The sequence below is a fragment of the Piliocolobus tephrosceles genome, chromosome 7 (assembly GCF_002776525.5).
Source record: "Piliocolobus tephrosceles isolate RC106 chromosome 7, ASM277652v3, whole genome shotgun sequence".
Lineage (NCBI taxonomy): Eukaryota > Metazoa > Chordata > Mammalia > Primates > Cercopithecidae > Piliocolobus > Piliocolobus tephrosceles.
In genome coordinates this window covers 113,262,460-113,271,712 of record NC_045440.1, presented here as the reverse complement: position 1 = coordinate 113,271,712, position 9,253 = coordinate 113,262,460, and the positions used below count along the sequence as shown (strand labels likewise).

At 36.1% G+C, this 9,253-nt stretch overlaps 1 pseudogene; it reads left to right on the top strand.

Moving 5' to 3' along the window:
• The first annotated feature begins 8,566 nt into the window (after window positions 1-8,566).
• Window positions 8,567-8,672, top strand: LOC111551783 (annotated as a pseudogene).
• Window positions 8,673-9,253: the final 581 nt, after the last annotated feature.

Here is a 9,253-nt window from a genome sequence, read left to right as displayed (position 1 = left end):
ATGTTGACCAGGCTGGTCTTGAACTCCTGACCTCACGTGATCCACCGGCCTTGGCCTCCCAAAGTGTTGGGATTACAGGCCTGAGCCACCGCGCCCAGCCAGATGAAAACACTCTTAATCTCCTTCCCAATTCTTCCTAGGCTGACCACAGGGTCAGTGAAGGATAGAATATGTGAGGGTCATGTTCACTAGTAATAAAGTAAAGAACCACTTGCATCAGAAACCTTCCACCACCTCCCCTCATGGGAGTGCAGTGAAGCAGGTGTAACTACCATCCAACACATCTAATTGCAGCATTTCTGAGTCCACCAAAAGAGACATTGTGGTGGACTGAGTCTGTGGAAGAAAGTGGTGGGGATTCTTTGCAACTATTTTTAGACTTAAAGCAAATTTCTGGTAAAGGATGACAATCTAAATGTAATTCAGAAGGTCTCCAAGATTATCCTGGGTTCAATGATTGACTAGGAAGAATTACAGAACTCAGAAAGTCATTATGTTCACCAACAGTTTATTACAGTGAAAGGATACAGGTTAAAATCAACAAAGGGAAGAGTTGCCTAGAGCAGGGTTCAGGAGAGACCAAGCGTGGTGCTTGGTGGTGCTTCCACTTGTCCTTTCCCAGTAAGGCATGCTGAAGTCATCCTCACAGCACTAACAAGAATTCTAGACAGAAGTATAGGTAAAATTAAGCATTAATCAGGCTGCACTTTGACCCACTTCCTTGTAACCAAAAGTCACTAGGTAACATTTGCATCTCTACCGTTCCAATAGATAGGATTTCTGACATTAGAATCATAAGGCTTTTGTTTAAGAATTGCTTAAGATGTTTTTCAGATCCTAAATTCCAACAAAACAGGTGAAACCAACCAGTTTGAAGACCCCCACAGAAGAACAGAATCAGCATAAGAATACAGTTTCTTCTGCTCTCTGCCCTATCACTTCACTCTGTACTCTCCACATGTCAGCCCACTCCAAAACCCTTAATACTTCTAGTCCCAAACTCTTCAGGGAGATGGATTTGAGATTTCTTCCCATCCCCTCATTCAGCAGGTCTACAATTAAACTTTAAATCCCTTTCTCTGACGCAACCCTGTGTCTCACTGTATTGACTTGCTGGGTATTGAGCAATGGACTTATTATCGTTACAATGCAGATAGCAATGATTTCTCTTAACAGTACTGTGTGACAGCATGCATGGAGTACTGCCAAACAGGGAAACTCACCCAAATCTTGGTGTTCAGAGTTGTATTACTGCTTGGCCACATAAACATCGCTGACCACCTGCCTGGCTGACCTGTCTCCAGCCCCTCAAGTATCAAGTTAATACTGCATGGCCCAAGTTCTCTACCACAAATCATCAAGTACCTGGAATGGCCCAAGTCCCCCTGGTAAACAGACACTTTCATCAAGCAGGACATTCCAAAGGCTTAAAGGTTATCTCCCAAAAGCTAGTTAAAGGCTGAATGATTCTTGGGCAAGGTTAATTTTTTACTGTACACTGAGCAAGTGAATTCCCTGCATTCACAAACTCTGTAATCCTTTTCTTTCATTTTAATAAACTTAAGCTTGTTTATAGCATTAAGTAACTTAATGAGTCTTAAAGCTTTAAGTATTTTTAAAGGACATTCTGTTACTTTTAATCTCAATTAAAATGTAATTAACACATTTTATTCCAAATGAAAAAGTATCACATGACTTTCCAAAGAGTTTCACAAATTCATAGGACTGAGATCTGGTCATAAACCACATAGGCTTTATTCTGGAAAGATCTTGGTAGGCCTAGTCTTGGGTCACATTTTCTAAGTGACCAATGCCTTCAAATTCTTTATGATAAACCAGTAGACCAAAGGAAAAGCTGGAAAGGGAAACCGAAGGCTCTGTTGAATGCCTTGTTAAAGGAAAGCTACTACAGAGTGAACCATACACATGTCTTCCAAAATCATAATGTTGATGGTCAAGCAGAACATAGAAACAGCAGTTTCAGCCCAACTTCACATGTATCAAAATCAAGAGAGAGTGTTTGCCTTATAAGTTAGCATCAGAGGGAAAAAACAGAGCTATAAACATTAGCAGGCTTAGTACATATCTATATTATTAAGCTCTTCAAGAAACTGAAAAAATGACTAGTGACTATATTTTTAAACCAAATCAAAGGGAGCCCTCAAGTTTAGGACAAACTGTTGCTTAAATGCCTGTCTTCTCAACCACCGCCCCCATACATATGCTGAACACATTATACTATCAACAGAGAATTTTAAAATATAAAAAGCTACATTGATTTTGTATAATGAACATCAAGAAGTCCAAATTTAAAATGGAACTTCCCTAAAAAAAGGGCATGTCATTTTAAAGACATTTCATTTTTTTTAAAAAAGGACAAGAGCAGTACATAAAATTTCCCAAAAATGGAAAATATGAAAAAAGTGAAAGTATTATAGACTGGATATTAAAACTCAGCAATTCTAATATATACTAGGACATCAGAACAAACTACCAGTCAATTTTAAGTTTCCAAAAGATGATTATGATTTGGGTAATAACTGAAATCATAATTGTGTATGTTTTCAAAAAATAAGTCCCTTTAACATTTTTTAAGAAGGACTATTATGACCAGATCAAACTAATTCTCTTAAGTACCAAAATGTGGTGATTTTTAGATAAGAAGAAATAACAGAACTGACATATCTTGCCTCAGTCAATTTTTTTGTTTAACTATTGCCCATATAACCATCCAATGACAATTTGGGAAACAGGGTTTAGCTCATAACACCAACGCATTGGGATATAGTGGTGGGGAGAATTACTCCAAAAGTGGTTTTCTGTAGTTGATTGCTGACTTGAAATGGGGATTTTGAGTTGATCCTACTGGAGTGTTTCCATCTTCATTTGGAAAAAGGAACACTTGCTATGGTAACTGTGCCCTTGTGGCGTACACTGTCAGTAGCGTGATCAATATCACATCCCCACATCTTCTCAGTTTGTTTTGGGATGGTACTTTGCCCACTTTGCAACTTCCCTTGTAACTAGTGGCAGCCATTTAACCCAGTTCTCCTGGCCAAGCAGATGTAAGGGGAGGTCTTAAAAGCTACCCAGAATATCTTTTGCATTCTTGGTAAAATGAATAATGTGCCTAGTATCACCCCTCTTTACTAATTCTTCCTGCTTTAAACACTAAAATGATTCCTGGAGTTGCTGCAGCCATCTTGAGAATATGATGTGATAGGAATGAAAATGAAAACAGAGATGATAAAACAGGATATGATAAAGCTGGTGTCTTGTATGGTTTGTATTAGTGAGGCCATTTATCAGATGAATATGCTGCTGTAACCAACAACCTCAAAACCCCAGTGGCCAATGAAGTCTGTGTTCCATTAGACTGTCACGTGATATATCACCAATTACCATGGCAGAGGGAAGGGGACTTGGCAGAAACACTAACTCTTCAAGGCTTCTCTGCCCAGAAATGCCACATGTGCTCACATTCCATTGGCCAGAGCAACTATAGCTACACCTAACTTTAAGGAAGAACAAAGCATAAATCTATCATACAGAATTGTACTATTCTATCATTTATCCAAGAAGGAAGGAAACCAAAACACTGATTAACAACTTTGATGAACAATTCAACTTTTTCTTATATGAGAGAAAAATAAACTACTGTTTAGCCACTTAGAGTTGAATTTTCTATCACTTCAAACCAAAATTGTTCTTAACCAACAAAGTAGAATTATTCTAAAATTGCATATGTAAAATTACATAGAGAAATAGGATTATAGGTCTACTCAGCAATATTCTGGATTCTCTTTAATTTTATAATTGGTCTTCCAAATGCTCCCTCCTTAAGGATAATGGATTCATTGCAAGATTCACAAATTGATTTATTTTGACCCTAGGTTGGAAATCAAAACAGAAATCAAAGGAGCTTGGACTGTAGCTCTGTGCCTCAACAAAAATACCCTGCAAATCAACCCTCCTGGAAAGATCAGCAACCAATAATTAATTTAATCATTACAGTTGGAAAAGGCTATTACTGTGTCATTCTCTTTTGAGGCATATTTTGGTTACTAAGAATAATACTACCAGTCTAGAGAATATAAAATGTGTCCAAAATTGTCCTAAGCATTTCATATACGATTAGGTTACTTAAACCTCACAAGGATCCTATGGAGTATACACTGTTATTCACATAAAATACATGAAGTAATTGAGGTTTATGAAGATTAAGTGACTTACTCAAGGTCACTGAGCTAATGAATAGTACATTCATGATTGAATCGCAAATCTAACTATAAAGCTCAAGCATCTGCGAGGTTGTCCTATTTCTACATTCTGAAAAGATTTTCCAAGTCACCAATGCCTTTTTAAAGCATTGGATCTTCCTTGCACTGTCTCAAACTCATATTTTAATTCACCCTTTAAATTCTTGTTTCCTCACTCCAATTTCTGTACTCTTAAACCTATACTCTACTACTTCTCTTGTACTTACTGAAATAAAATTAACTTCACAGTGAAAAACATCTAAGCTATTCAGTGTAAGAGGAGGGAACGACCTGAAAGGCAGAGTAAATCACAAGTCGAACATAAGCAAACAATATAGGGATGTCATCTTAAGACTTGGATGTAGAGGATTAGAAAATACTCAGGCAATGAATAACAGTTCAGAGAAACTACTACTCTGTATGCTGTGTAGTCCTCTTATTCTAGTATCACTTATTGAAACACCCTTGTAGACCTGCATTCATTCATCCATCTTATAACATTTATTATCAATCATGTATTTAGTAATTGTAATATGTGAGGGGCACAGTCTACAAAAATATGAAGACATGGTGCCCTCCCTTAAGAAGAGTTACATTCTGTAAGGAAAACACATTCAAATGGTGATATATATTGTAGAGGCAGCATCTTCAATGGCACAGGGTAGGAGAGGTTGAAGTCCCAGGGAAATCCTTATAGTAGCCAGAGGCATTTTTATGAAATGCAAATCATGTCATATTTCTTCTCTTCTTAAATCCCTTCAATGATATTTCAATGACATTCTACTAAAATCCAAACTTTTTACCTTGACTTAAAGGGATCTACAAATTCTGGTCCTACCTGTATTTCTTCTTCTCTTCACTCTCTCTTCTATTCACTAGACTTTAACCATATAAGCTTCTCCCTCCCTTTAGAACACACAAAACTGATTTGCAGCTCTAGATAGTTTACACTTTTATTATCTTCACCTGCAGTATACTGTCCCCAGATTCTTGTTTAGGTTTTTCACTTTCACCCTTTAAACTGCAGGTCAAATGTAATTTCCAGGGAGAGGATTTCACTCAGCCCTTCCTCTACTCTACTTATCTTATTGCCTTGCTTTATGATCTTTATCACCCTTACCACCAACTGAAATAATCACATTCATATCTTTACATGTTTGTTATTTGCCTCTCCCAAATCAAATACAACCTGCATGAGGCGTGGAAACTTCTCTGCATCCCCAATGTCTAAAAGGTTACCTGATGCATAATCTCGCTCAACAAACTTTTAATGAAGAAATTAATTAATAAGCAAGTTAGTAGCCTCTATACATTTGGTCTGGACACAGAAAAAGAACGATGAAATTTCAGACTGGACAGAAATTCAAGTCACATAACATAAGAAGCATTTTTATGCCACATAATTTTGACAATTATTGGGTACTACTTCAAATCCTAATAGCCCCACCTCTAACTCCAGCCACTACTGTGGAAATCATTTCCATGCGTACTTTGGACAGGAGCATTCTTACAGGATGTGGCCTTCCAATATCCCATACTTCTTACTTCCTGTCCTGTACATTCTCTGATAATATGCTAGAGACACCTGTAGGATCACACGTGCCAATTATGTGAAGGACCATTGAAACCCACAGAGCTCCCCTTCACCAGGAAGGAAAAGGAACTGAAGGACAAATACTTTCCTTTTTAGTCTCCAGCAGGGAGTTCTTCAATACATTTGAGAATTTGGGAACTTAAGATTCCTCAAAGGGTTCCTGCTCCCTGTATCACTTCCCAAATAAACCATGTGCATGAAGATCTTGGTCTTAAGCTCTGCTTTCCTAAGACAGTATGCCTAAAATAGTATGCCTACGAGTCTAAATTTTCTTCCTGTAAACAATTAGAAATCTTTGAAGACTTTTGAGTAGGAAAGTAATGATCATTTTTGCAAGAAAAGTTATTTTGATGATAGTGTGAAGGGTGAATTACAGAAGTCAAGGCTGATATTTTGACAACTAATCAGAAGATAAGTTCAGTAAACTAGGTAACAATAAGTGCTGAAACTCCAATGATGAAAGTGGGTATGGAAAAAAAGAGAAAACAGAGATTGTGAGGTAAGCATTAGTAGTCATATGGCCTATAAGTTGTTTGCTTCTGTCAGTGTGCTGTAGCATATTGGGTATACTACTCCTCAAAGAGTAGTGACATGATGAAATCCAATCTGCTTTCCAAGAAATTTCATAAAATTAGCACACATTTTTCTGGCATGCTTTAAACATAGATCTTATGAAGATGAACCGAGACCTCTAGGAAATTCTTTCAGGCTTGGGACTCAATAATAATATGGTGCTTTTAGCAATTTTTATTTTCCCTGTTAAGTAATTTTTTAATTAGTTTACTTTTTTAGTGTCATATATTATATAAAAATGTATTTTCCAAGTTTATTTCACTTGTGGAGAAACTGGAGAGTAATAGAATGCCATGTTTTAAAAACACAACACTATACATGTGGCTGACATGTGAAAGTCAGCGTTACAAGCTCAAAGTGCCTGACTTTCAAATACAGCCCAATCAGTAAAGACATGATAAACGTACAAAGGAAGCCCATTATAATGGTGGTTTGGGTCACTGGGCAAGAGAAGAAGAAAGATGACGAAAGAACACAGGCTCACAAGTGACTATTGCTCATTAATTCTGACTGAGATCAATAAGTGATGTTCCTTCCGTTCACCTACAGCAAGCATGGGTACATTTGAGATAAATGAAAGCCTCTACTGCTTAAGGTAACAGAAAAAATTATATTAAAAGGAATTTTTAATGTGAATGAATGCTGACAATTTCTTGTTAATAATTTCATTTCATTTTGGCAGGAACAGTCAGATCTCAAAATAATGTTGAAAAGTCTGACAAGAAAACTCAATTACAAAATATGGAAAAATGGAGAGAAATATTTAGTGATGGACATAGCACAATGTTAGCTGACATTTACATTCCTTGATTATATTGAATTAATGGCCTCTGTGCTAATGGTAATTACATAAAATGGCATAGTGAAAAGGCCATTGTGTTACATAAAATCTCCATAGAAATAGAAACACACTAGTTTATCTTCCTTTAATGCTGTAAGGGCATTAATTTGTCACTGTAAACACATTTTCATTTAATTAACCCTGACTTTATTTGTGTGGATAAGTCTCTATCCCAAGACATTTATTTTTCCATTACTAACACAAGTCCCTCTACTCAGCACCAGACTCTTGATCCTTATGAAAGGATAACCAATCCTGACACACATACCACAACCAAACACGAGCCAACGTGCTTTATATCTGGACCAGAGGTGTGGAAACTATGGCTTTGGGCCAAATCTACTGTCTGTTCTTATAAAGTTTTATTGGGACAAAGCCATGCCCATTGTTTGTGTATTGTCTATGGCTATTTTCACACTACAATGGCAGAGTTGAGTGGTTGTGACAGAGAGCATATGACCCATAAAATTTAAATTATTTATCTTCTGGCCCTTTACAGAAAGTTTGAATACCCTAATTTGAATACCCTAATCTTCCCTAATCACTTGAAAATCAACATTGATCACCCTAACATGTTATCAGCGAAGTAGCTACCAAGATGGTAGCAGGATTATGACAACATACAAAATGCTATTCTCTTTAATCCTAAAACTCTTTAAATTTTCCAATTTGGACATGGGTAAGAGATACCTATTCTTAAGCAGTAGGCTCTCAGAACCACCAAGGTTTAAAGCATCATTATGGGAAAATGGCCATCTTTATTCCCCCAAATGTTTTCATTTTTCTCGTTATACTGTATCTACTTTCCTGCTCATCCTTCCACCAGCAATATCATTTAAGATAGGGCACAGTATGAGAAAAAGAGCAATTTTGTCAGACTACGGATTTTAAAACATATAGCTACTCATACGAAAATTAAATAGTTCAACCTGTCCAAAGGAAACACAGTTCCATAAAATCAACTGTACCTCCTCTACATAGAAAATACAATTAAACTACCATGGAAATAACTGCAAGTAACTAAAGAATGGTAAACATTTTTGCAGAACAAATTTTAGAATCAACCTTTGTAAGAAATTGTACATCCCTATAGAGTCTCCTAGGAAGAAACTAATCTTACTCACTACAGTGATAGCTAGGAGAAAGAACAAACCTCACTTCCTACAGCATGGGAGAAAACTATCTAATATCACAGTGAATTTACATAGTGCTGGTGTAGAACTGGGAATCTGCTTTAAACAATTCTTCAGGTTCTAATGGGAATGGCTATTGAACCACACTCTATAAAACACAATGTTAATTGCATCTCAGCCTTTTGGCTAAGATCAAGTGTAGTATCTCTTCTTATCAGTTTAAAACACAATGTTTATTTTCTCCACTGGTATTATACATTCATACAACCTATCTTGCAATAATCATTTTAAAATGATAAAATAATATGCATTTATGGTAAAAGAATAAAATTCCATTTTAAAAGCTTTGGCAAACTAAATAATTTTTTGAAAAGACAAGTTATTTTAATGACTAAGAAATCTTAAAACGTTAGTAGGTTCTAAGATTGCAAATCTCTTCTGTCATTTTGCCATTTGTCTATTAACTATTAACCTTTTTGAAAGAAATGTTTTATTTGAATGGAATTAAATTCATCAGTTTCTTTACCTGATGGGTTATGCTTTGAAAATGTAAGATTTTTTTTTTTTTTATCAGGGAGGAGAGTTTTTCATGAATGGTTATTGTTTTACCTGTCATAGTGAGGTTTAATTTAAATAGAGACACATTGTACTTAGTAGGAATTATGTTTTATTATTTTTCCATAGAGTTGGATAGCCTTATTTTGTTGTTTACAACACATCTATTTCCCATTGACTTACGGATCATTCTTGGGTATGTTTGTATATCTCCACAAATTACCTTTACACAAAGGTCTGTCTCTGTTGTTCTCTAATCTTTTGCATTGATCTATTCTGTTCTTGCACTGATTCACAG